The sequence below is a fragment of the Pectinophora gossypiella genome, chromosome 18 (assembly GCF_024362695.1).
Source record: "Pectinophora gossypiella chromosome 18, ilPecGoss1.1, whole genome shotgun sequence".
In the NCBI taxonomy this organism is placed as follows: domain Eukaryota; kingdom Metazoa; phylum Arthropoda; class Insecta; order Lepidoptera; family Gelechiidae; genus Pectinophora; species Pectinophora gossypiella.
This window is the reverse complement of record NC_065421.1, coordinates 6,808,664-6,836,515: the sequence shown is the minus strand read 5'-3', so window position 1 is coordinate 6,836,515 and position 27,852 is coordinate 6,808,664. Positions and strand designations below refer to the sequence as shown.

The window sequence follows — 27,852 nt, the reverse complement described above, 5'->3', positions numbered from 1 at the left end:
ATAATACGGGGTGTTATTGACATCGTAACGAAATAGTTGAGAGAAGATTCCGACCATGATTCTGAGTTGAAATCAAGTGGAATTTTCCGTCGCAAAAGTATGGAACTAAAAATAATTATTAAATAATATTTTATAATATAAATATTTATTTAAAAAAGACACCACTATTTTCGTGAATTTTCCGACAGGAATTTCCACTTGATATCAACTCAGAATCATGGTCTGAATCATCCCCTTCTGTATTCGGTACGACGTCACTAACACCTGTATATACAACTAGGTACCTTATATATTTTACATTAAAATAAATACATCACAGAATGTATCTCTGACTACCCCAATTGGGATATAGACGTGAGTTTATGTTATGTTTCATCGTAGATAGGGCGTCATCTTTTGTACGGGCCAGAAGTGTTGAATGCTTTTGAGACAGAGAAGAATTTTAACATAGAGGGTAGGCACACATTAGGCCGTTGTTCTCTATTAGGTAGGTCTGTCGACGTCAAAATCGTCTTGTATAAGTTGATAGATATTTTTTTTTATATAAATACAGTTTTGTGTTACATTCTCACCTGATGGTAAGTGGAAGATACCTATTCACTCACATTTTTAGGAAGAGTAAATAGGCAGAGAGAAAGGGCGAAGTACTACGGATCGGCTTAGCAGTGTGTATTTTATCGATGGTTTCGCAGTTCTGTGTCCCCCCCCTGTTCCCCCTCCGGTTGATTGAGGGGAGGCCTGTGCCCAGCAGTGGGACGTATATAGGCTGTTTATGTATGTTGTTATTATGTGGGTTCGCAGTTCGTTGGACGAGAATTTTGAAACAGTGCATCATTGCTTTTAGCGATGTACAGTCCCGGAAATGATCCTGTTATAAATATATGCTGCTTTTTTTTTTCAAATTGTTCTTTCTTGTATTATTTAATCTTGTCGGCCTCTGGCGTCCAGTGGTTGAGCGTTGGACTCACTCCGGAGGTCCCGGGATAGAATCCCGGTGGGGACATCACTTCGTGATCCCTAGTTTGGTTAGGACATTACAGGCTGATCACCTGATTGTCAGAAAGTAAGATGATCCCTGCTTCGGAGGGCACGTTAAGCCGTTGGTTCCGGTTACTACTTACTGATGTAAGTGAGTAATCGTTACATGAGCCATGTCAGGGGCCTTTGGCGGCTCAATAATAACCCTGACACCAGGGTTGCTGAGGTTGGTAATCCACCTTACAACCCACACGATAGAAGATCTTATCTGCCTAAAGGCCAGGTGCCTTTTTACAACTGACACTGTTCCTTAATGTTTTCAAAGCATCATTCTCGGGAACGAAACATCAGTCATTACTAATTACTAATTGGTATACAACTACGGTGCACCCATTTCTCCGCGCGGCGGCAGTGTTCGTGCGTAAGGCTCAGGCCTCAGCGTATTTACATACAAGGCAATACGACCTTGCCGACCGCTTCACTGCCGACCACGGCATGCGCCGTGTCGTGTGAGAATCGCCTAAGAGGTTGTATATATTTTGTATATGTACATATACACACAAATATCAAATAGTAATATTGCTTTCTTAGATGAATTGCTTCGACGTGGCCCTCTGTTCTTCAACAAAACTTCGATTTCTTTCATATAATTTCAATCTGGGTACGTTAAGCCGTTGGTCCCGGTTACTATTTACTGATTTAAGTAAGTGAGTAATCGGTACATGAGCCATGTTAGGGGCCTTTGGCGGCTCAATAATAACCCTGACAGCAGGGTTGCTGAGGTTGATAGGTAATCTACCTCACAACCCACACGATGGAAGAAGAATAACGAAGCATGTACAAATAACATCGACATCTTTCACGAAACCCTCGCCAACGTTAAATATAAAATTGCGAGTATTCTATAAATTCATTCAATTTCCTATAATTTTACCTTATATAGTTTTTATCCAATTATTTTTTAACTTCTGGCTTTAAGTTACCTCAATCACGTGTACGTGTTGTTTTAATATTTGTTTAAAACTTTAATTTGATCTACCTGTAATGGTATAACATACGGTCATTGTCCGTTGAATTTTATTCATGTAATTTTTATGTATATACCGATGGTGTATCTTAAATAAATAAATAAAGAATGTGGGTAAAAATTGAGACAAACAGTACATTGAGACCTGGATTAACACTAGCGTGTCTGTTGCGAGGTTTTGTTAATAAAAAACACATCCGAATGTGACTTTTTTAAAAGGCGATTTTCAATATTAGGCAATTCAAGATATCTAAGTAAGTAGTCTTATTTTTTTAACCAATTCGTCGCTCCATTTTGCCGTGAAAGACGGACAAACAAACAGACACTTTCCCATTTATAATATTAGTATGGATTTGAATGCGTTTGACCACGATCCTGGTTTTAAGCAGCGAAGGTGGAGCACGCGAACTCAAATAGTGCCTATTCACTCTTACTCGGTTATGACTTTTTTTCACTAAACGGTTTCAAAGGCCCAATATTGCAGTATGGCGAAATCGGGATCCATACTCCTTACCACCTGTAGTGTTTACAAAAGTACCTACATAAACACATCTTATTGTAATACACGTAGGTATAATTATATATATACATATATGTAATATATTATAAAATACTTCAATCGATATATTCGATTCGCATTATATTCTGTCGTCTCGGGCAATGCACTACGCGGTGGCCACAATTAAAAAGTAAACTGTACGGGTATGTACAGTCATGAGCAATATAATGTACCCACTTTATAGGACTCTGTCGCACTAACATATTTGACATTTACTGAGACTTACAGTTTAATTTGTCAAAAAAGTTAATGTGACATGGTACGGGGATGGAGTGAAGAGTAATCATCCGAGGGGGGAGCCTGGGGTTCTGTACTACAAGCTAACGCTTCTCACAGACCCCAGTCTCTCTCACCAACCACTGTATCATAATCTTGTTTTATTGTTAATTACCAATTATCGTGTTGATGTGAGAGTAATAAACATATTTTTATTATTATTATTATTATAAGACGTAGTGTGTGGCAACGAGCCCATATTTATTTATATAATGAGATATTGAGGCAAATACACTACACCACCTATCAAAAAAAAATCAATTAATCAATGGTCTAACAGAATGTTCAGTGAAGAGTGGGTACTTAGTTCATCTTGCGATAGATGGTCTGACTAGTCCAATTGGGAACGTAGTCATGAGCTTATCTTTTGTTGTTGTTGTAAATATATTTAGGCCAGCGAACAAAAGGGTCTAACTAAAATACCTTTCGTTTAATATACCACCCTCCTAAGTTAGGGTCCTTTAAATTGTGTATTGTAATAGAGCCTTTAGGCGGGTCGTGTACTAGGTTTTATAAATAAAGTTCACAACTTTATGTTTCATACATGAACAACGAGCTCTTAATGATTTAATATAATTAGTCCATGCGGTAATAGAAAACTTTGCGGCATTCCCTACCTGGCCTGATGGAGTGGTTATCGACATCGCACGTGAGAACTCATCACCATCTCCCTATCTTATCCCGTCCCTCACCTCGCTTACCTAACCTGAAGATTTGACAGGTCCGATTTTTTACAGAAGCGACTGCCCGTCTGATCTTCCAATTGAGGGGAGAATCAGCCCGTTACAAGTACACGTGAGAACTCATAAGGTAATTTACTGTTTTTTTCTTTTCATTCTTCAATATTCACCTTCAGTGGCTGTCTGCAGTGTTGTCATTTATCTATTCCTGATAGCTATTGTTCTATTAAACTCGGCACAATCATATCATCACCTATTGGCAAAATTCCATTCAAATCTGTCCTGTACGTCTGTATGACGCTCAAGCGAAGACTGGTAAAACCTTTATATCTACTCGTTTGTCATATTATAAACAGTCTGTTACTAGGTCACATTACCCCGATACCGGCCCCGCCGGCGTGGTCGACGATTTCCGTCATTCAGCGCTTATCGCTATCGACCCCCTAGGGTCGATTAATCCTTTCAAATATTCTTCCTCTCAGGCGACGCCCTGACCCGAAGTTCGTACCCAACTGGGCACCCTCAGGCCTGTTGTCTTAAACGTTGTACCGGGTGAGAGCCTTCAGCGCTCCCCATTTGTCCGGCTAAGTAGTTAATGCCATCTGTGGCAAATCTACAATATGGCACGTCAAAAAAAAACTAGGTCCCACTGTTGGGCATGAACTCTGTGTTAGAAACTCGAGGGGTTCCTTTTTTTGACGTAACTTATTCGAGATTGGCCGCAAATGATAGCTCTCATTTGGTACTTTAAGACAACAGGTCTGAGGTCCAGTTGGTCGTGAACCTCGGCTCAGGACATCGTCGTCTGAGAGGTTTATATTCGAAACAATTAATCGACCCTATTGGGCCAATATGCGCTGAATGAGGGAAATCGTAAACTGCGCCGGTGGTATCGATGTCCTGAAGGGGGCTATCCACCATTAGTCATGCTGTACGTATATCGCGCGGTACGCGATAAATGAACCAACTCTATTGGTAAAACACTAATGTACCAAAATACATGTCTCGGAAAAAATACTCACACTTTAGCTGTCGAACAATATCGGTGAATATTCCGCAATATTCGAATTAATATTTGGTGAATTTTTCATAACCTTCACTCTATAGGACGTAGCAACGGGAATACCTTTTTTTACATGTATATTTTTATGGGTTAAAAAATATATATTTTTACTTTCATTCTCGCTAGAATAATATCACAGATTTTCTGTATATAACTTTATATAAGTAAGTACATACTTATACCTATTGGTGGAAAGGTTTAAAAAAAAACAAGACAATACGTTTAGACTAGACATTTTATCTTTGAGCTAGGACGTTACCTTACTCAAATCACGCTCATGGGTGGGCAGAACCGGAATAATTCAGTGGAACACTTGTTGTAGCCACTTTTAATACGGAGCCCTAAGCTGGATATGGCAAAAAGTGTGATTAGCCTATCGACCTGGTATAATGAATGGATCATCAAGAAGAAAAGAAGATAATTTCGGTTTAAGTTTTATACATATTTATTTATACTTATATAATTATACCTAGATATATACAGGGTGTTAGTGACATGGTATCTAAAACATTGAGAGATGATTCAGACCATGATTCTGAGTTGATATCAAGTGGAATTTGGGAACTGGGATCGTGAAGCCAACGCTCAAATACTTGGCCTGGCGAGCGCCGCGCCGATTCAAAGAAAATAACTCGGGAAAAACACTTCTTTAACAAACAATTTTTAAGTAGACTCTCAGCGAAACACGCCGCCAGTCCGACAGTGTTATGGCTCGTCGCTCACCTTTCTCCGCAAGACCATCGGTCCCACTAATTCCCAAACTTTCTAATTTTCGTCACTGAGCCCAATTCTTACCCACCGCCTTCTTGGAAGTAAATGAATGAGGCAAAATCAACAGGATCGCTAACTAGATGTTTGTAATTTATATTTAAGCTTTATTTTCCTAATTTAGGTAGTTGAGAAGTATCTAAGTACATAATACACTTGACAAAATGAAACACTATTTTCATTTTAAAATAGTTTCTGAATTACTCTGCTTTTTTTTTTTACTTATTGTAGATTTGTCACATATTGGATTAACTACTTGGTCGGACAAATGCGGAGCGCTGAGGAGCGTATGCTACGGTCACTCAAACAAACGTTTGCAGTCGACAGGCGCAACTACTCTACAGGTCTCCGATAAAACTAGATCAAGTTATGTAAGTACAAACACACTTTACCTATTGAACTGCGCCATTACGTCGTGCTTTGTTTGGGTTACCTGGCAGAAATTACTGTTTACCAATAAGGCCGCTTAAAATAACTATGTATCTATCTGTCTGTGTGTTTTTCTGTGCAATCAGGTGTTTAATATTGTATTGTATTCATTTCCATTATACGCTGTCATTTAAACGTAAAGTGAGTTCATAAACCCACGTGGGTTTAGACCGTTAGTGAAAATTCAAAGAGCTTATTTTCCCCACTTCGTTATTAAAGCCAAAATAAGGCATTGCGCCGCAAATTTTGCAGCGTTATATAAATTTTTTGACACCAAATTTGTAGCGCTCTCCACCATCACGCATATCGGCCAGGCCTGTACCACGGTATTCGGGCACACTTGTCGTTTCTCGGTCGTCATCACGTCTCTTTATTATGGGTACGATCTTAACCAGCCCGAATTTTCACTGCGACCTTGTAAGATGTATTGTGACCAAATCCCTAACTTAAAGGTCCCCTTGCCCGATAAGATCCAGTGTCTTTTTGGGAAGAAGCTCCATGAGATCCCACCTCATTATATGGCTTCCCAGTGACCGGCTCCTACTGTGTATAAGAGCCATCACATCACCTTATGGAGTTTAGTTTTTGGGTGTTCATTGCCATAGGCCATCCTATAACATTGGTAGAAAGAATAGTTGAAATTCTTATCTCTATAAGAGGTCTCTTCCAACAGTTCCAAGAGGTAGCCAGAGGAGATACTTCGATTGATCTAGGCATTATTATGTGTAAAATATTAAATTTGCTGCAAGACTGTAATTCCTAGCAGTGTTATCATATGTGGGTAGCATATCCCGAATGAAGTATCAATACGCTTCAGTTATGGTTCTAACGATCTCTAGGCATACTTACTGCGAAATCCTCCTAAATAGCTTTCCGAATCCTTCCACTGGTATTGCAAATAAACACCGAAAAGATGCGGCAGTCGGAATAAGGATGGAGCCTAGAAACTTAAACCTACTACGGATATACTAGAAACCAGTAGACTATCATCATGATCCATGCGCGGGGTCTGCGTTTATTTATAGTCGTATCAATTTATTGTGTGAAGAACTATTTCAAATTGATCATATTTTTAATACAATTCTGCCTTCACTCTTCCATCTCCCACTATTTCCCTTGTAGGTAATACGTAGATACAGTACTATCTTGACCACTAAATACTTATCAGCCGCTAAGGCCTTCTGGGTGCCGCGTCAGAAACAGAAGGCCACAGACTGATTAAAGAAAGAAATAGGGGTATGTTCGGTAGGTACCTGTGTTGGTATGCAGACCACATAGTTCTTACATGATCTGTGATGGAGACGTATATATAGGCTGTTTATGTGTATTATGTGTGTATAAGTACGTTTGACGCTGCAAGTAAACAGTGCCGTATATCCAGCATCATGGTACGCGGGTGGGTGTTTTTGTGATGCGATCACAAACCGGTCGGCCGTCGCCGTAATGACGACCGCTCGGCGCTCGTAGGTAAATGTCGAATCACTACCTACTTTGCATTAGTTGGAAATTGTATTCAATAACTTATGGTTTTTATGTGAACACCGGCTGAAAGTTTTATTGGAGGGTGTATAGTTATATATTGTGGTTTTATGGGTGGGTGTGTAAGGTTCATCATATCCATCTTTGGACTTCGTATCAACAGTGGCTGCAAGTTGTCTTTGATTACTTGTGGCTCTGCCCACCCCATTAGGGATTACGGGCGTGAGTTTATGTATGTATGTATAGTTATAGTACTCATGTAAAACTTTGCGTGTAAAAAGTCTCAGGGATATTCTTTTTCATAAATAGGTACATAAGTATGTACTTTTTGTAATATTCGATTATACATATATGACGTAAGAATTAGGGAATGCAATCCCGACTCGAGATCGCAAATTGGAGATTGGAAATATCAATCCCGCGGGATCTCGAATTTGCGAATCCCGAAATTTTCGGGATCTCGTCTAGTTCATAAAACATCTAAAGTTAGGATGGCTGAAAACGATGAAATCTTTTTTGTGATACCTAGTGAGGTTAATTAAACAAAATATTTTTTTGAAAGAAAACAAAGACCATCTTCTTCAATATTACTAACTACTTAAATAATTAACTTTTCTTTTGAAATCAGCATAATCAAAACAAAAAGTATAACTCAAGGAGATTCGCCTCCCAATCCCGGGATTTCGTCATATACTTCGGGATTGATCCCGAAAAATAAGACGAGATCTTGTGAGATCGGGATTCCGAGAGATCGGGATTGCATTTCCTAGTAAGAATAGACAGTATGGTATTCCGGCCAAGTAATTAATGCCATCTGCGGCAAATCTACAATAAGTCACGTCAAAAATAAAAACAGTATGGTGTGGTATGGTTAAACAACTTAGTGTAATGATACAGTTTCTTTACGTGCTCACTCTCCTTAATTATCAATTGGACAAACTCACGCCGACAAGTGTAGCCACTATTGATACGAAGTCTATGAGGGATAATCGACAATATACCTACCGGTCCATCTGATTCCTTTGTCGGTTTTTAATACCAGTAGGTACGTCGGGAGTTAAAAAGGCCACATCGAAGCTGTTCATATAGAAAAGCAATATTGCTATTTGACATTTGTTTACTTTTATATGCGCAAATGTCAAATTGCAATATTGTTTCTTTAGATGAATTGCCTTTTTGGCCTTTTTAACCTAGCTGAACGTGTTCTATGATTTTTATTCACCCTTAAAAATGATACCTTATGTAGCTAATAATGTACAAACGTAAGTTGGTATATTGTTTTGAATATTAAGAATTATTAAGTAAGTAGTTATGCTGAAAGCCAGGGTGTTTTCTCGACAAATATAAGAGTGATAGGCTATGGTATGGCATGGTAGATGGTAACAGTACTGATCAGTGCCAGAGCGAGTGATTGTGCGCGTCAAGGTGGAGCTGTCCGGTATTCAATTTTTATTTCACGGCATGCAACCAGCACGCTACTAGTGTGGTACTTGCGGTCTGTATATCTTTCATTCATTGTCTATACCACTTACATAGCTGGCGAGGAGTACCTGTATTATTAGTGATGTACCCTTCCCGGGACCGTTCCCAAATAATGCCAGATTACAAGAAAGAATAATTAAAAAAAAATAAAATAGGAAAGCAGCCAGTGTTCTTTCTATTTAAGAGTTTTTACAACGGGAATGTACCCAAAGTGAGAACGATCCTGAGAACAGTACACTGTATACTATACACGTCTGCCTACCCCTCCTCGGATAGAATAGAATAGAATAGAAATAGTTAGGATACAGGCGATGCTATGTTACGTTTTATGTTTGTTTTACTTAAATATCTGGTAAATGTTACCTCTATAATGCGCAGAGCAGTGTCTAGCCATACAAGCACCTACTTAGTGGCATCGTAACGAAAACTTTAAGGGATGATTGAGTCCATTATTGAATTTTCCGTCGCAAAAGCATGGAATTTAAAATAATTTAAAAAAAAAACACAAACAAATTCATGATTTTTCCAATAGGACGTGAGGACTTGATATCAACTCGGTATCATGGTCTGAATCAGTCTCAGTATTCGTTACGATGTCACTAACACCCTGCATGTTCCTAGTTTCGGCAGAGGGATTGTGTCCCATATTTGACATTATCGTCCATCAGGTATTATATGAGCGAAGGGCTGATCACCAGTTACTATCATAGGTAGGTACCATCCATAACATACATAAATAGATTATACAAGTCCCATTGCTGGGCACAGGCCTCCCCTCGATCAACCGGAGGGGGATCCATCATACACCATTTAGGGATTTCTTACCAAACCTGCCTGCCCACCCCTTTACCCTGATTGTCCGAAAGAAAGATGATCCATCCTTCGGAAGGCACGTGAAGCCGTTGGTTGGTCCCGGTTACTACTTACTGATGTTAGTAGTCGTTTCATGAGCCATGTCAGGGGCATTTGGCGGGTCAATAGTAACCCTGACACCAGAGTTGATGGGGGTGGTCCACCTAACAACCCACACGGTAGAAGAAGACTTTTTAGAGATTATGCGTGAGTATTTATTAGTTTCGTGCCAGGTTTTTTCAGACTTTTATACTTACAATCCCCGGAATTAAAACGCCTGTAGCAGTCTGTAGTAGATAAATAAGTTTCCACGAATATTACGATCTTGGATGAATCTGAAGCATTTATTTGCTGTCATACTCATAACTAGGCCAACGTGTTTATTCAGTGTGTATATTTTTATTGAACCGTCCATCTGTCATCCCCCTAGCATTATCCCGTTTTTCACATGGTCCGCTTACCTAACCTGAAGATTTGACAGGTTCGGTTTTTTACAGAAGCGACTGCCTGTCTGACCTTCCAACCCGCGAAGGGAAAACCAGCCCAATACAGGTTAGGTCACATACCTCCGAAAATGCATTTCTCGGGAATGTGGGTTTCCTCGCGATATTTTGCTTCACCGCTGAGCACGTGATAATAATTTATGATCCAAACATGAATTCGAAAACAAATTCGAGAATCATTGGTTTAGGGCTGTGCTGGATTCGAAGATGCGGCCTTAAAGTGACAGGCAAGCGTTCTACCAACTGAACTACCATGGCTCCGAACTTGAACCGTCCATCTGTAATTTATTTAAATTAGGCTGTATTCACATCTACTGCTCGATATCAGCTTTTTCGCGACTTCACATCCATAGCTCTCTTCACAATGTCAATCGATTTAGATTTATAACAACATAGCATCTTCACTCTTGTATCCCCCAAAGGGTAGGCAGAGGTGTATAGTCCACCCACTCCACGCTAGGTATGTTTTAGTTCAATGAATTTATCGCACATTCATTTTAAAAAATTGTAAGTAGGTAGGTATATTGTCAACAGTGACTTGTGGCTCTGCCCACCCCATTAGGGATTACGGGCGTGAGTCTATGTATGTATGTGTGTAGGTATATTGTAAAAGTGGAAGAGTCCTTGGTCCGTGGTCGGAGTCCCCAAACTGGAGCAAACTGCCGGCTGAGGCGGCCAACTTCCAAATTAATTTACATAGACGTTTCAATTTTATTGCTATTAATTCCCATCTTCTACGATTAGCGCTGCCAATTTGTTGATTAAAACTTACATAGCTGGCGTTGAGCGTATTAGTATTGCACACGTCTGTCTAACCCTTCAGGGATACAGGCGCGATGCTATGTTACGTTTTATTATCGGTTATTATATATAATTTAATATCGGATAAAAAAATAAAAATGTGTATAATGGGCAGTGCATTGGCTCGCCACAAGCACCCTAAGAATTGTTTTAAGGTAGCCATAACAGAAAAATATCCCTACAAAATGTAAATCCTTTGCAACCATAACATTAATCTAGCATTTTACCCACAGATACAAAGTACCTACCCGATTAAATACCGACGTACTTATGGATTATGTGTCTTCTCGTCTCTATCTCTAGTAATGAAAAATAAAATAGTGTTCATTGTTTATTATGTGCAGGTTTAAGATGATTTTTAAATGTACCATTTAGGCACATCATTCATAAACTATCACGTGTATCATAAATTATAATAATGGCATGAAAAAGTAAATAAACAAAACAATACTCTAACTCAATACAAGTGAAAAGAGCGGGAAAGTTTCCCTCGCCGCCATGTTGGATTGCGTTCCATTGTGCGCAGCGCGCGCTCGGCGAAGCGCCACGTGCGTACTCGGCACATCTGCCACTCTGCAGACCCCGCTGCTGGCACCCTCCGTTTCACATTTCTCATCCGCTGATGTACCTACGCAGCCGAGCGTTTATCGTCAGGGTGCGTTCCTAAACATGTTTAACAAACTTCGTAAAGAGTTTATTTTGATTTTAGAACGACTGAGTTTTTGGAAAATCTCGGTTTTTATAAAATTAAAAAAATATATAAGTATTGTACAGCGTTACGAATGGAAAATGCTTTTTAGGTACTTATTTTATTGGCACATTTCGCCGCATTCGAGTTTCGAGAATAAAACCCGTTTTAATGTTCTTAGCAGCAAGAAACAAATCTACGTGACGAAGCCGCATGAAGCAGACAATTCCGTTAAAGAGAACGAAAACTTCTGAATAGAGTTTGTAATTTCTTAAACAATACTGATACTTTGACTTCAATTTATAAAGAGCGGTTTGGAAGGTAATTCGATTGACGTCCAAAGCCTAGAAGTAGAAGCGGTAATTCACAGGTAGCGGGGTAGCGACCGGCGGCGGCGGCGGCGGCGCGGGCGGCGGTGGCGGCGCGGCCCGGAGGGTAGCAACCCCGAGCCGTCTGCCTCACTCACCCTGGATTCCCAGCACGTGTACGAATCACTAGGCCTGCTCCTCAGCTTTACTCGTCTGGCCGAAAACTTTATTTTTTCCTCAATGTTTATTTTTCCTCCTTTGTTATTTGGCTACAAGTACCTATTTACTTATTTTATAGTAAGTTCATCGTGAAGTGAGTACGCCATTTTTTGGAATCTTGTTGAAAAAAAATATATTAAAAGTTTTTCTTAAAGTAGGTAGGCGTCTCAGTTTTCAATGAACGAGAATGCTGAATAGTGATGAGAGAATTTTAATTAGACCTAGAATTTCTCGTAAATGACTTGAAATTCGAAATTAACATGAGAACAACAAAAGCGTCTAATAAAACCGATATAAGCCGCGCGCCGAGCGCATGCGCGGGAGGGTCTCCCTCTCCCCTCTTATTACGCACTCTATTTAGGGGCGCGCTACAAAGACTCGGCCTATCTATTTTGGTCTTACAGAATATTGCCATAGACAAAGTTATTGGATTCGTAGCGCTTTGCTCGATGAGAAAAATGGCGGCAGATTTCTTGGCGGGAAACGTAAATATAGGTAAGTAAATAAAGCAAAAAATAAACAGAAGATTTTTACGAATACGAAAACTATGTAATGTGATCGAGGTTCCCAGTAGATAATTACAGGTAATTACTTACGATAGACGACAGGAAAAAAGGAATTTTAAATAAGGTTTGAAAGCATGTACCTACCTAAATACTGATTTTGTCTTGAGGAAAGTCGTCTCGAGGTCTTGTTATTAGAGGATTATAAATCATGACGCGTGTTTAAAGAACCCGAGACATGCGTTTCTGGGGGTATGTGACCTAATCCTAACCTGTAGTATAGGGTTGGTTTTCCCTTCGCGCTTTGGAAAGTCAGCCATGCAGTTTGCTTCTGTCGAAAACCGGACCTATCAAATCTTCAAGTTAGGTAAGCGAGCCCTGAGAAAAACGGGATAACCACTATGGCGATGATGATCAAGGAACATGGACTTTACTTGATACTAGGTACATAATATCATGCTACATAAACACTGAATACTTCTACTTACAACGTTTTTAGTAAGGGATCGCGTATGAGGTATCTAATCTCATTTTAGGAAGGTTGATTACCGGCCCAAAGTACATTGTTTTCATAGGAACGGTATCTTCCTCCTCTTTAGATTTCGCACATATATTTTATCACGTGAGTAAAAAGCCGCGATGAGTATGATTTCAACGCGCGTCTTCAATTAAAATTTGAAATCGGGCCTATATTTTGTGTTCTGTGGGCCTACCACTATTGTACTTACCAGTAAATTTGTATTTGCTACACTGATATCACAACGGTGAAGGAAAACAAAGCGAGGAAACGCAATGCCCGTGAAAAATATTTTCAAAAGCATGTGACCTACTTGGCGCGGTTTTCCCGGTCTCGGTTGGTAGGTCAGATCGCGGCTACTGTTCAAAACTGCTGCTTGTTCATAACTTCTGGTTAAAAGATACTTACGTGGTGATGTGACTACGCATAAAGCTGCACGTCCACTTGATTAGAATCAGAGCGAACGGTTCTTACGGTGTATCTAGTTATATGTACGTCTACGAATAATTATGAGATCGTCTTTATCTATCTGGGTTCTTATATTAGGTATTGAGCTGCCAAAGGCCCCTGACATGTCTCATGTACTACTTACTTATTATTATGAGATGATTTCTATTCTGTTCCAGTGGACGTGCAGCTTTAAACATAAGCTAACTACATCCCAATTGGGGTAGTCAGAGGTACATCCATCGCAAGATGAATTAAGTACCCACACCTCACCGAGCAGAAGACAAGCGGGAAACCACTGCTCTATTTTTCCCTAAAAAGTAGCATGGAGAATGCTGCACCGACAAGAGCGTGGCTCTTAAATTAGTGATGATGTGATGACCTCGCCGAGCTTTCTGTTAGACCAACGTGATAGGTGGTGAGCCGTATCGCCTTCTATAATGGTCGAGCCAATAGTATTGGTGAAAACTGCACTTAAGATAAATTTAATTTTGAAGCTTTAAAATTGGCATTTTAGCCGTTCGGAGTAGGCAAAAAATCTATTTACTCATATCTGTGTACTACATGAGTATAACCACACGCAGAGGTTCAGGTACAGGTATAAAAAGTACCTACATTATAAAGTCTGCCCACTGGGACCCCGATTCTGTGAAGTCTGTCGTCGAATCACCACGACGGTAAGTCATTTTCCAGTTGATAAAAACGTGGAACTGCCTTCATCATGACAAGTACAAGTAGAATTTTGAAAGGTTTGACTATTTTCGTCGTAATAGGGTCTGTTCCACCCCCGCAGGTCAGACCCCGGCGGTAGGTATCCACTGAGGTATATCGCCGTCAGACGTCTCAGACTTCATTCATAGAACAGGGTTTCAGGAAAATAAAATACATTTCTGAATTTTCGTAACAAATGTAACATTACATCACGTTCGTATTTCCACTGGGGAGGACAGCGCCAGAAGGGAATGAGAGACTTCCCCGGATACGTTTCTCAAAAACAATATAGATGGCGCTGTACAGTTTTTCGTTCATTTCTCTCTTTATTTAAGAGCTGCGCTCTTAAACAAAGAGAGAAAAAAAAAAAAAAATTAATTAAAATTACGACTGCTAATGCAGCCGGGACCAACGGCTTAACGTGCCTTCCGAAGCACGGAGGAGCTCGAGATGAAAACTTTTTTTTTGTGGTCACCCATCCTATGACCGGCCTCTGCGAAAGTTGCTTTACTTCAACAATCGCAGACCGAGCGCGTTTACCGCTGCGCCACCGTGCTCCTCGCGTGCGCCACCGTGGTCCTCCGCAGTACGTTCCGCAGTACAACGACCAATTTCTCAATCGGAGATGTTCTAGCTAGAGCCCTACCAGAATCCATTTCCTCGGCCTCCAACCAGTACATACAACCACCAGTAGTAGTAGCAGTAGTAGTTCATTTAACCTTCTAATTTCATGGATAACAGACATATGCATCTTTTATCTTTGTTTTGGGTATAAATGATGACCCTTTTTATTACATCCAGGCACAATTACATCTTTCACCCATAATTCTCTCTCTCTATTTAAGAGCTGCGCTCTTGTCGGTGGAGTAACCGCCATTCCTCTCTTCTTCCCGCCAAAACCTTCACCTCCCGATACGACACGACCTGTACCTTCTCTTTTATTTGTTTCATAAATGTTATCCTAGGTCTACCCCTTCCTCTCTTCCCTTAAATTTTTCCCACAAAAAAAAACCTTAACCTTGTTTTTTTTAATAATTATTCTAATCAAAACAAAGAGAAGCAATTAATATAGGTAGCAACCTAGTTCTATATATACGTAATGTGATCCAAATATTATAATTTTTTTATATGCTTCTGCCATTAAGTACATTGTATTTTGGAATAATTATGTAAGTACCCAGAGTAATGAGAAAATAGGTAATTATTATAGGTATTGAGGAGCTCGGTGGCGCAGCGGTTAACGCGCTCGGTCTGCGATTGTTGAAGTTAAGCAACTTTCGCAAAGGCCGGTCATAGGATGGGTGACCACAAAAAAAAAAAGTTTTCATCTCGAGCTCCTCCGTGTTTCGGAAGGCACGTTAAGCCGTTGGTCCCGGCTGCATTAGCAGTCGTTAATAACTACCAATCCGCACTGGGCCCGCGTGGTGGTTTAAGGCCCGATCTCCCTATCCATCCATAGGGAAGGCCCGTGCCCCAGCAGTGGGGACGTTAATGGGCTGGTGATGTGAGGTAATTATCACGTTATAGCTATACAACGCCATCTACATTGTTGTTGGTGAACGTAGCCTGGAAAGACCCTCAAAGATTATTTCAAAGATTTTTGACATGTTCTTACAGAGAATCGAACCCATGAAATAACATTAAGTACTATGATGCAGTAATACTTCGATTGTCCACTGCTCGTGTTAATATTTACCTCCATCATGATTTAGACATGATGTTTCCTTTTATGACATGTGAATAAACATACTTACATAAATAGCCTATATATACGTCCCACTGCTAGGCACAGACCTCCCCTCAATCAGCAGGGGTATGGAGCATACTCCACCACGGTGCTCCACAGCGGGTTGGTGGAAGCGTTTGGGAATAGTTGTTAAATAGTTTGGGACCAACGAACTTAACGTGCCTTCCAAAGCACGAAATCACCTTACTTTTTCTGGTAAGTAACCAGTGATTCAACTGCAATGTCCTATCCAAACATAAGACAGTCTCGTGAAGTAGTTTCGACAATATGCCCAATGGGAATCGAACCCGAACCTCCAGATTGTGAGCCCAACTCTCTGATAAATGAATGCCTACCCGTGTTTAACGACGGCGTGAGCGTACTCGTGTGAATGTTAGCATAGTAATGTAAGTAATACATTGCAGGTCGCGACTTGATCCCGTGATCTTTTGCACCAGGGGCCGCGGACTGCGAACTGAACATATGAACTCAAAGGCAAATTTTCCTTTAGGAATAAATATGTCCATTATACAGAGTGTTAGTGATATCGTAATGAAAACTTTGATGGGTGATTCAAACCGTGATTCTGAGTTGATATCAAGTGGAACTTTCCGTCGCAAGACCCAAAAATCATGAATTTTCCGACAGGAAATTCCACTTGTTATCAACTCAGAATCATGGTCTGAATCATCCCCCTCAGTTTTCGTTACAGTGTCACTGACCGATTGACTGATCTTTATGCGTAGTTTATCTATTAGGCCATTTCTAAGTAATCCTTTCTTGCTTTGCTTGCTTGTTTTGCTTAATATTTTGAATCCGAAAGTTGCGTTTTCTATGACTAACCAGTGGACCAATTTGGATGAAAATTAGCACATACTTACCTAGCTCTTTTGGAGTTATACTTGCTATAGTGAAGATAAGACTGGTATTGACGAGTCTAGATTGCTGCGTGGAATGTTTTCGATTAAGTACCTAATGCCCCGGAACCACCGGATGTAAAGGTGGGTTTCCTCGGGATGTTTTCCTTCACCGATGAGCACGTGATAATAATTTATAATCCAAACATGAATTTGAAAAGAAATTCGACAATCATTGGTTTATGTCTGTGCTGGAATCGAACCTGTGACTTCAAAGTGAAAGGCAAGCCTTCTACCAACTGGGCTACCACGGCTTTAACGAAAATAGATACGAAAGTAGATATTTTCGCAAAATAAATTAGGCACCTACTTGATCCGTCAAGAATCATAATCATAAGTCCGTTCGTTAATTTTCGCGCCAGTGATTATGGCGGCGGATTTTCCCGGAAGTGGGCAGCGGCGAGCTTCCGGCCCGGCCGGCTATTGACTGACGTGTGCCAGCACAGGCCATGACTGAATTCTGAAAATCTAGCCTGAGATTTTGCTGCTCATTCCAGTTTCCTGTTTATCCTTTTGGCGATTTTTAAACATACACCGAGTACACAAGCTCACGCCCCGAGTCGCTAATGGGATGGGCAGAGCCGAAAATAATCAGAAGACAACTTCTACTTAGCCGGACAAATGAGGAGCACTGAGAGCTCTCACCCGATACTAAAAAGTAAGATAACAGGCCTGAGGGTGCCCAGTTGGCCGCGAACTTCGGCTCAGAGCGTCGTCTGAGAGGGTTTATGTTAAAACAATTAATCGATCCTAGTGGGCCGACAGCGATAAGCGCTGAATAAGGGAAATCGTCGACTACGCGGGCGGGGTCGGTGTTGGGGTTCTAAGGCTCATCGTCCATTATTATATTTATGTTCTTCTTCTTATCGTGTGGGTTGTGAGGTAGAATACCTCATCAACCCTGGTGTCAGGGTTATTACTGAGCCGCCAAAGGCCCCTGACATGGCTCATATAACGACTACATACTTACATCAGTAAGTAGTAACCGGGACCAACGGCTTAACGTGCCTTCCGAAGCACGGATCATCTTGCTTTCGGACAATCAGGTGATCAGCCTGTAATGTCCTAACCAAACTAGGGATCACAAAGTGATTTTAGTGATATGTGCCTACCGGGATTTGAACCCTGGGATTTATATGTTAGAAAACACACAATCCCCTGTTGGTTTCACAACATGCCCGGGAAGTTAATCATCTGACCGTGTCCTATGTCTATTGAATATAGAAATTATAAAATAGAAATTGCATTAATTTCGCCACCACCTAACTGTTGGGCTAACAGAAAAGGAAGTGAAACGCGGGTACATAGTTCATCTCGCGATAGATATGCACCTCTGACTGGCTCAATGAGGGACTTGCCAGACCAAGTTCCCCAAAAAAAAAAATTGATGGCACTCGTAGATAACAGACATATGCATCTTTTAACTTTGGTTTTGGCTTTTTGGCGGGAAACGGGAACGGGACAGTTGCTTTCTTCATTGAATAATCTAAATAAGTAATTAATACGAAGTGGTGTTTTGTGGTTAATGTTAATGATCGCATTAAGTTAGTCGGAAGACATTCGCGAGTGTTATTATATCGGAGTATTCAATAAACAAAGTGTATCTGCCTATTTTCGCTTCGTGCCAGGAAGCCGCTTCATAACTCGAAAGTTTATGCGGACTTTTGAGTTAATTCGTTTGGGGTTCGGAGTAGGAGTCTACTCTGAGTGTGGGAGCTTAGGTTTCATCATCATCATCTTTCATCATTTCATCAATCATCAAGAAAAAAAATACGTAAGACATGGCTGTATGGGCATAGTTCCCTTTGCCTTACCCTTCGGGGAAAACCAAAAAAAAAATAACTTTGGTTTTGGGAATTAACGATGACCTTTGTTATTGCACTCAGGCACACAACACACAACACATCTTCCCTATTATTAAGTATTCTGAACAAAATAAAGAGAAGCAATATAATTCTATACAATATCTGATCCAAATATCAAGCAACAATTATTTTTATACAGGGTGTTAGTGACATCGTAACGAATACTGAGGGGGATGAAAGTCATGAAAATTTTAGTGTATTTAATTCCATACTTTTGCGACGGAAAATTCCACTTGATAACTACTCAGAATCATGGGCTGAATCAGACTCAAAGTTTTCGTTACGATGTCACTCACCTATACGCCTCTGCAATTACATTTAATTTTAATTTATTTTTTGAATAAATAATGTACCCGAGAAATGAGAAAATAGATAATTAACACGTTAAAACTGTACAGCGCCATCTATATGCTTTTTGGGACGTGGCCTGAAAAGTGGCGTGGCCCTCATTGGGAGTATATTCGCAAGCCTATCGTCGTTGCCAATTTAAAAGCTCTTAAATGTGTCGTTCTCACCAAATTTATTTTTGTCAGGATCGAATAGTATTTTGCTTCTAAAACATTCAGTACAAACTCATGTAAATACGTAAATATCAATTACCCGACTTGATTTGACCGACTGATTTAGATGACTGTGTTAGTCATATAAAAAAATTAAAGTTTAAAAATCAAGGTTTAAAAGAAGTTTTTATAATATCTGTAAAATTTACCCGATTGCACATAATAGATCTTAAATTGGGAACGACGATATGCTATGTATGCATGCATTTTAAAACCTGATGCTCGTCCATTAGGATATTTAGGATGGTGTATTCCAGCAATGCATTACCAGCGAGCACCGAAGCGCCTAATTAATAATATGGCTAATGGCTAACATGCATCTCTCCTTCCCTGGCTTAGTGATTGTGTCGTAATTACTGTGTAATTATGCTAATTAGCACCCAAGGGTTAAACTGCTAGCTTTACAGACGGCCTATCTCTTAGATTTTAGGATTCTATGATATTTTGGTGTTATGTATAGGATTTCGGCTTATGTAATTGTATTTTTGTACATACCTACAAGTGTAGAAAGGTGTACCTATAAATAGAAATTATAGAAAAAAAGTAAAACCTTCACTTGCGAATGTATTTTTTCCCCAACATGTGTCCCAATGTGTGTTGTGTGTGTGTGTGTGTGTGTGTGAATGTGTTTTTTATGTATGTTTTTTGTTACCTATTTAAAATTCTAATCACAATAACGAGCCCTTACTACTCCCCATTTTGTCCGGCCAAGTAGTTTAGTCTTCAAGAAGTTTAAGTACTTATTTATACCTACATTGCACCGTCATCGACTCCAATATGTAGCAAGTTCTCAGCCTAAGGTTGCCTGGAAGAAATTGCTATTTAGCAATAAGGCCGCCGATTGTGTTTCTCTTGTCACTGTTGTAATTGCTTTTAAAGCGTTTTTGTATTTTAGTCTATCGTAAGTTGCGTGAAATAAAAAAATCGGAGTAAATAGCGTAATAGGCGGTCTTATCGCTCACAGCGATTTCTTACCAGCAATCTGAGGAAATAGGTAGGCTTTGAGCTCAGTATCAAGTTGTACAAGTTGATCATGTTATGATCGAGATGACTCGCTATTTCCTGAGGCTTGGTCAGAAATCATCGTCATCTTATGACTCACGAGAGAGAGGAAACAGGTATAAATATGCTTTATTGATGATGCTGATGACCCACGCTGAAAGTGCTGTGTAATAGTCACCTTACTAGCTTTTATAGTAAACTATACAGGGTGTAACACCGAACCGAATAGGTACTAAGGGGGATGTATCAACTCATGATTTTGAGTTAATGGCCCCGATTCCTGCAAACACCTCCTAATTTCACTTTAAGTTATACCTGTCATTTTCTTCTCCGCCGAAAAGGAAAGGGATGAATGATTGACAGCTCTTAACTTTAGGAAGAATGAGTAAATGAATGCATTACCCGGGCGAATCAAAAAGGTATCTCGCTGGTATGCAAACCGTTTGAGGTGTGCTGTCAACATAATTCTGTCTGTGTAACAGGCCTGAGGGTGCCCAGTTGGGCGCGAACCTCGGCTCAAGGCGTCGTGTGAGAGGAAAAATATTTGAAAGAATTAATCGATCCTAGTGGGTCGATAATCGCTGATTGAGGGAACTCATACATAACACACACATACTTACATACTTAATATATTTAGTAGCCTATAAGACTGACAGGACTGATTTGTGCATTATTTTTAGTTACTAACATTAGAGTGTAAGAAAATTGTTCGCCCCTATTTCATGGGACTAAAAAAACATAGGTGGCGAGGACTGCGTACCCACTATAAACCTCTGCCTACCCCTTCGGGAATACAGGCGTGATGCTAATATGGTAGCATACTTCATCATCATAATAGCCGGGTCCGACGAGCCAACCAGCCTTCGATTGCACGAGCATCGTTACGCATCATTTCATAGAGTGCGAAACTTCAAACTACCCTCAATATTGTCATTATTTCTCTACCTACCACCGCTAACATACAGCTCTGCCTACCCCTTTGAGGATACAGGCGTGATGCTATGTTGTTTGTATTGTTCTAATGCGGCTACCACACCATATTGACCGCCTGGAAGCCTCCTATTTATTGATTATGTCGAAAGCGGCGAACAAGGCGGTTAAAAAAGCCATTGATGCAATGAGGGATTTTCCATTCTACGCTCCCCAAAAACAATATGGATGGCGTTGTACAGATTTAATGTGATGATTACCTATTTTATAATTGCTCGAGTACCTACAAAATTATTCAGAAATATAATGTAATGGCAGAGGTATTTATATGTGGCACAATCAGTTTCTCTAAACTATCATCACCTCTGCGCATCGTGTGGCCGAAATAAGAAAGGATGCGTTGTTGGCATATAGTGGACAGACGAGTTTTTATTTCCGCTTACCTAACCTGAAGATTTGACCATCCAACCCGCGAAGGGAAAACCTACCCAATACAATCTCGGATGTGATAATCATTTAGGGACTTTTGAGGCTACATTCCACAAATAAGTAAGTAGATAGTTTTTGGGTATAAACTATGACACTTGTTATTACACCCAGGCACAACACATCTACCACCCATTATTATTTTCATCAAAATAAAGAGAAACAATATTATAGGTAGCAACATAATATCTCATACAAATCATCATCATCACCAGCCCATTAACGTCCCCACTGCTGGGGCACGGGCCTTCCCTATGGATGGATAGGGAGATCGGGCCTTAAACCACCACGCGGGCCCAGTGCGGATTGGTGGTTATTAACGACTGCTAATGCAGCCGGGACCCACGGCTAAACGTGCCTTCCGAAGCACGGAGGAGCTCGAGATGAAAACTTTTTTTTTTTTTGTGGTCACCCATCCTATGACCGGCCTCTGCAAAAGTTGCTTTACTTCAACAATCGCAAACCGAGCGCGTTTACCGCTGCGCCACCGAGCTCCGAAGTTACTTACTTACCAAAACAAAATTGTTTTGACTAAAGTCTCTCAACAATATTCAAAATGTCTTATTACGTACTGGGCACAAGATTTATTATGAAATCGGGAAGATTTGGACTTAGTACTTGGGGGTTAAATTGGCCACATCGAAGCAATTGATCAAAACTATTTGACATTTGTTTGCATTGCGCACTTACTTTTAAATGCGCAAAGACAAATTACAATATTGCTGTTTTAGATGAATTGCTTCGATGTGGCTTTTAGCCCCCCTTGTCAGTTGCGCATCCGTAGCTTCCGAAGTTCTGATGTCAACCACAGGTGCAAATAAACAATAGAATTCCAAGCAAGATGCATTTTTCGAAAAGAAAAACCTACCTGAGCCCAATAGTGTGGTGCTTAGCAGGTACAAAATCCACTTTATATAAATAACAGAGGAATTGCAAACAACAAAACCAACATTGGTCTATATGCAATGCTATCACAAAATCAGCGAGTATCCACTAAAATTAGCTATTCATTTGCAAATTGCATTCGTCATTGAGTTGCTTACTAATCCTCTCATCTGAAAATACAATTGATATTCTAACTATACCTAGTACTTACCTAAGTTAATTATCGAGTTCGACAGATATTTATATTATGTATTCTACATATTTGTCACAATTTTTAAACTCATTTTTGTGATACAGGGCAGTCGAGTCTTTTAATAGTTGTTGTTGATTCCGCCTAAAGATTTTTTTTAAGGCGATGATACCACGAGCATTGTAACTCGCCTCTTCTGCTTATCATCATCTCCGTAGCATTATCCCGTTTTTCACAGGGTCCGCTTACCTAACCTGAAGATTTGACAGGTCCGGTTTTTTACAGAAGCGACTGCCTATCCGACCTTCCAACCCGCGAAGGGAAAACTAGCCCAATACAGATTAGGTTAGGTCGCCTCTTCTGCTTATAATTAAAAAAAAAATTAAGAAGTTTTGATTGAATCTCCAACCCGCATATTGGACCAGCGTGATGACGTATGCTCCATACCACTCCGGTTGATTGAGGGAATACCTGTACCTACCGATTCCGGAGAACATACATATAAGTACCTATATAGAAGGTATTCAAAATATTATTTCTTTTCCCAAACGCTATGCGCGTTCTACCTCTAGTTAACTTAATAAGTTTTATTGAGTGAACACTTAAAATTGGCACTATAATTATAATACACGAACAAGGAGGAAATAGTTCGAAGTTAAAATCGTAAATATTGATTACTGTGGCATTCGATGAACAGAGAGGCTTTTAACTCTGATGTTATACTGTATGATGTATGTATACTCTTTATTTTTTTCTAAAAAGCCGTTTATTTTATTTTATGCATACATGAGAACACGCTTATTTCCCGTTGGGGTAGGCAGAGACTATGGAATTACATTTACAACTTTCGTTTCTTATTTCCTTTTTATATGCCTTCCTTTCCTTTTATTACATGATTACTATTAAATGAGCTAAGAAAAATAAAGTTATTGGATACTTACAGCATCGCCTACTAACACTGACAAGGGCTTCCTTCATACAAAAGACATCAACGAGATACATATGATATAGTATAAAACAAAGTCGCTTTTTCTGTCCCTATATCCCTATGTACGCTTAAATGTTTAAAACCACGCAACGGATTTTGATGCGGTTATTTTAATATATAGAGTGATTCATGAGGAAGGTTTATATGTATAATAACATCCATTAAATAGTGGAGAAATACTGCAATAAGTGTGATTACACTGCCCAGTCCCGATGGATTTGATAGTACAACAAGGCCTTAAGTTATGTCATATTTAGCAAGAGTGCGAATTACAAGCGGGTTAAAGTGGCCGCATCGAAGCAATTCATCTAAGAAAACAATATTGCTATTTGACATTTGTTTGCGTTGCGCACATACTTTTACATGCGCAAATGTCAAATTGCAATATTGTTTTCTTAGGGTGGTATCACTAAACTAATCTCAGCTTTGAGAGGCTTTTCGGCGGGAAACGGGAACGGGACAGTTGCTTTCTTCATTGAGTAATCTAAATAATTAATACGAAGTGGTGTTTTGTGGTTAATGATCGCATTAAGTTAGTCGGAAGACATTCGCGAGTGTTATTATATTGGAGTATTCAATGAACAAAGTATATCTGCCTATTTTCGCTTCGTGCCGGGAAGCCGCTTCATAACTCAAAAGTTTATGCGGACTTTTGAGTTAATTCGTTTGGGGTTTGGAGTAGGAGTCTACTCCGAGGGTGGGGGCTTAGGTTTCATCATCATCACCTTTCATCATTTCATTAATCATCAAGAAAAAAAATACGTCAGACATGGCTGTATAGGCATAGTTCCCTTTGTCTTACCCTTCGGGGAAAACCAAAACAAAAATAAAATCAGCTTTGAGACTGCCCTCAAGATCATGTCAATGTGACAGTTCTTATATAAAAACAGCGATTTGAGCATGATCTTGAGGGCAGTCTCAGCTGAGATTGATTTATTAATACCACCCTTACATGAATTGCTTCGATGTGGCCATTTTAACCCCCCAATATGCCACAGAATGTAAACACACGCTGCTGTCGTCAAGGATAGCGGGCAGGGAGTGCGACGACCATCAGCGACTGAATGTAATGATGCGTTACACTGCTCGCTAAATATAGGGCTATACTCATTACAGGGAAAGAAACAAAGCAATGCATGGCGTACAAAGTGATGATAATAACCACGTGTCATTTATATCTCGCTGCGTGAACGGTGTGTTCTTATCAGTGATAGCGTCGTGAACGTGAACGTTTGTTTTTCCATTATTATCTTTCACCAAACACCAAACAAAGGACAGTCTCACAAAGTGATTTCGACAATGTCCCCATCGGGTATCGAACCCGGACCTCCAGATCGTGAGCCTAACGCTTTAACCACTAGACCACGGAGGGTGTGCGGACTTTTCAGGCTTGATTCACCTGATTGTCCGAAAAATTAAGATGATTCCGTGCTTCGGACACGTTAAGCCGTTGGTCCCGGCTATTAGCCGTAAAAACACCTCCACCAACCCGCATTGGAGCAGCGTAGTGGAGTATGCTCCATACCCCCTCCGGTTGATCGAGGGGAGGCCTGTGCCCAGCAGTGGGACGTATATAGGCTGTTTATGTTATGTTATCTTTCACAGTTTTTAGCCACGAAACTTTATAACGCTATTTTTTATTAAGATTAGTTTCGTATCATTAGATGATATTATTTCTATAGAAGAACAGTAGGGAAGTTTAGCTAACTATCGGGTTGTTGTTTGTTACCAGTAAGTCGATTATAGAGATCAAATCATAATCCAATACCTATACTTTATTACACACAAACAAAACATACATACATACGTATAGCAACAATACAAATGGGCGGCCTTATTGCCCTGATGCATATTCTTCCAGGCAACCACTACCAGGAATCAGCAATAAAAAGCTTACCTATACTTAGAGATAGGTAGTTTCATTAGTCTTCAATAATAAGAACACTCTTAATGGGTTCGGTTTCAATATATTTATCATTAGAGTGAATATCAAAATTTCATGTTTGGTGAATGTCGGAAACCAATTTTTTACGAATAATAATATGAAAGTTCGCCACCAAACTTGGCACATTTTGATATTCCCCATTAACGAAATCATAACGAAATGCCTATTTTTATTTAAATATTATACCTAATCTGACAATCTCACAGAAAAAAATATGTGTAAAACACTCCCTTTATGCATAGAATAAGGAATACCAGGAATAAAAATAAACTTGCTTTACAAGTCAGTCGATTACATAAAATTACTAAATCTTTTAAGGGGCAATGTATACGTTTTTACAATAAGATTCCCATTGACATTCAGAATTTACCTTTCAACTGTTTTAAGACAGTAGTTAAACAAAAACTTTACAAAAAAGGTTATTATAAAGTTAGTGATTATTTAGAAGATATGAATGCATGGGATTAACTGTCTGAGAACTGATATTAGGCAGCTAAATTACTCAATTGTATACCAATATTTTATGTTTATTTTATTTTTTTAAAGAACGTCTAGGGCCCTGTGCCGAGGTTTTTCTTGTAGCTTCTTTTCCCCGGCTATACAGGTTGTGAGAAGCTGCAGTAGTTTTAGGCGGATGAGACGTTCTTTATGTAAAAATTGACGTTTCAAAGTGTAACTATGTTACCAACTGAATAAAGATATTTTTGAATTTGAATAATACCTTTATGTTAACTTCACTTCACAACCTAGTCAAATGAAAAATACTTTTTTCTAGATGTCAAACAAAAACAGTGCTGTAACCTATTGTTGCTGATTCCATTAAAGTTTCATCTTTTTTTTAAGTATTTTAACCATAAAATAATAATTACATTATTATTCTTTTCTGTTTTTTTTTTATTTTATATACTATTTTCTTTTTCTTTTTTTGTAATTTCTTATCCACCGAAAAGGAAAGGAATGGGTGATCGACAGGCATAAAATTTATGGAAAACACGTCAAGTTTTGAGTAGATTTTTAAACAACCTTCTCAAAATTTTACATTAGCCCATAACCCGACAGATTTACGTTGACAGCACACGTTAAACGCGCTGTATATCAGCGAGATGTCTATTCGATTCGCCAGGGTTACCTATTCACACCCGTTCATTTTAAAATTGACAGCTGTCATCCGTCCCTATCCTTTTCAGCGAATATGAAATTGACAGGTATAACTTAAAATAAAATTAGGACTCTTAATTTTATTATTAGGATGTGTCTGCAGGAATCATGGCCAATGTTACGTAATAAAAGCAAAGTTATGGGTATTTTGTTGATCTTTTTATTATAAACTTGTTTTATTTTTCTTAAAAAATATATTTATTTTTTATTTTATATATTTATTTTGTTCGACCCCAAACGTTTACCAAGTCATTTTGTTTTGACAAAAAGAAAAAAGTACCTAAGTATACGTATAAGCTGAGAAGACTGCTGATAGGTGCTGCTGTTGCTTTAAATAGGAAAATTTCCAATTGAAAAAGAATGGGTAAGTAGATTTCATTTTTGTAATTTGTCTATCCATCTATAAATGTGTACAGGTAGGTATGTCTACATGTTTGTATGTCAGGATTGAAGCAAATTGAATTCCAAAGTCTCTGCATACCCCGATGGGAAATAAGCGTGAATTTATTTATGTATGTAGGTAGGTGTTTACATACATAAACTCACGCCTATTTCCCACCGGGGTAAGCAGAGACTATAGAATTCCATTTGCTTCGATCCTGACACACTTCTCTTGCTTCCTCCACATTCATCAATCGCTTCGGTAGGTGTTTATTTAACCAAAATAGGTGCCTACCTACCTATTTTAGTACCTAGGTACCTACCTAGCACATTGACCATCTATTAGTTGCTGAATTTATTTATTCAAAAGCTTAATCTTTTCAGGTATCATACATTTCGAAGGTATAAAATATAAAACCGAGCATTACATAACGTACTTACCTACCTACCAACATACATTTGTTAAAATGATCAACATGTCGACTAGTGAACGTTGAGAGATGCAGTAACGTGAGTAAACGGAGGGTGC

General features: G+C 39.4%; 1 long non-coding RNA gene across 1 annotated transcript; it reads left to right on the top strand.

Moving 5' to 3' along the window:
* Nucleotides 1-495: 495 nt before the first annotated feature.
* LOC126374994 (uncharacterized) lies at nucleotides 496-27,787 on the top strand. The gene is made up of 4 exons (XR_007567529.1): nucleotides 496-578; nucleotides 3,578-3,650; nucleotides 5,583-5,722; nucleotides 27,708-27,787. It is a non-coding gene; the product is annotated as an uncharacterized LOC126374994 (long non-coding RNA).
* Nucleotides 27,788-27,852: the final 65 nt, after the last annotated feature.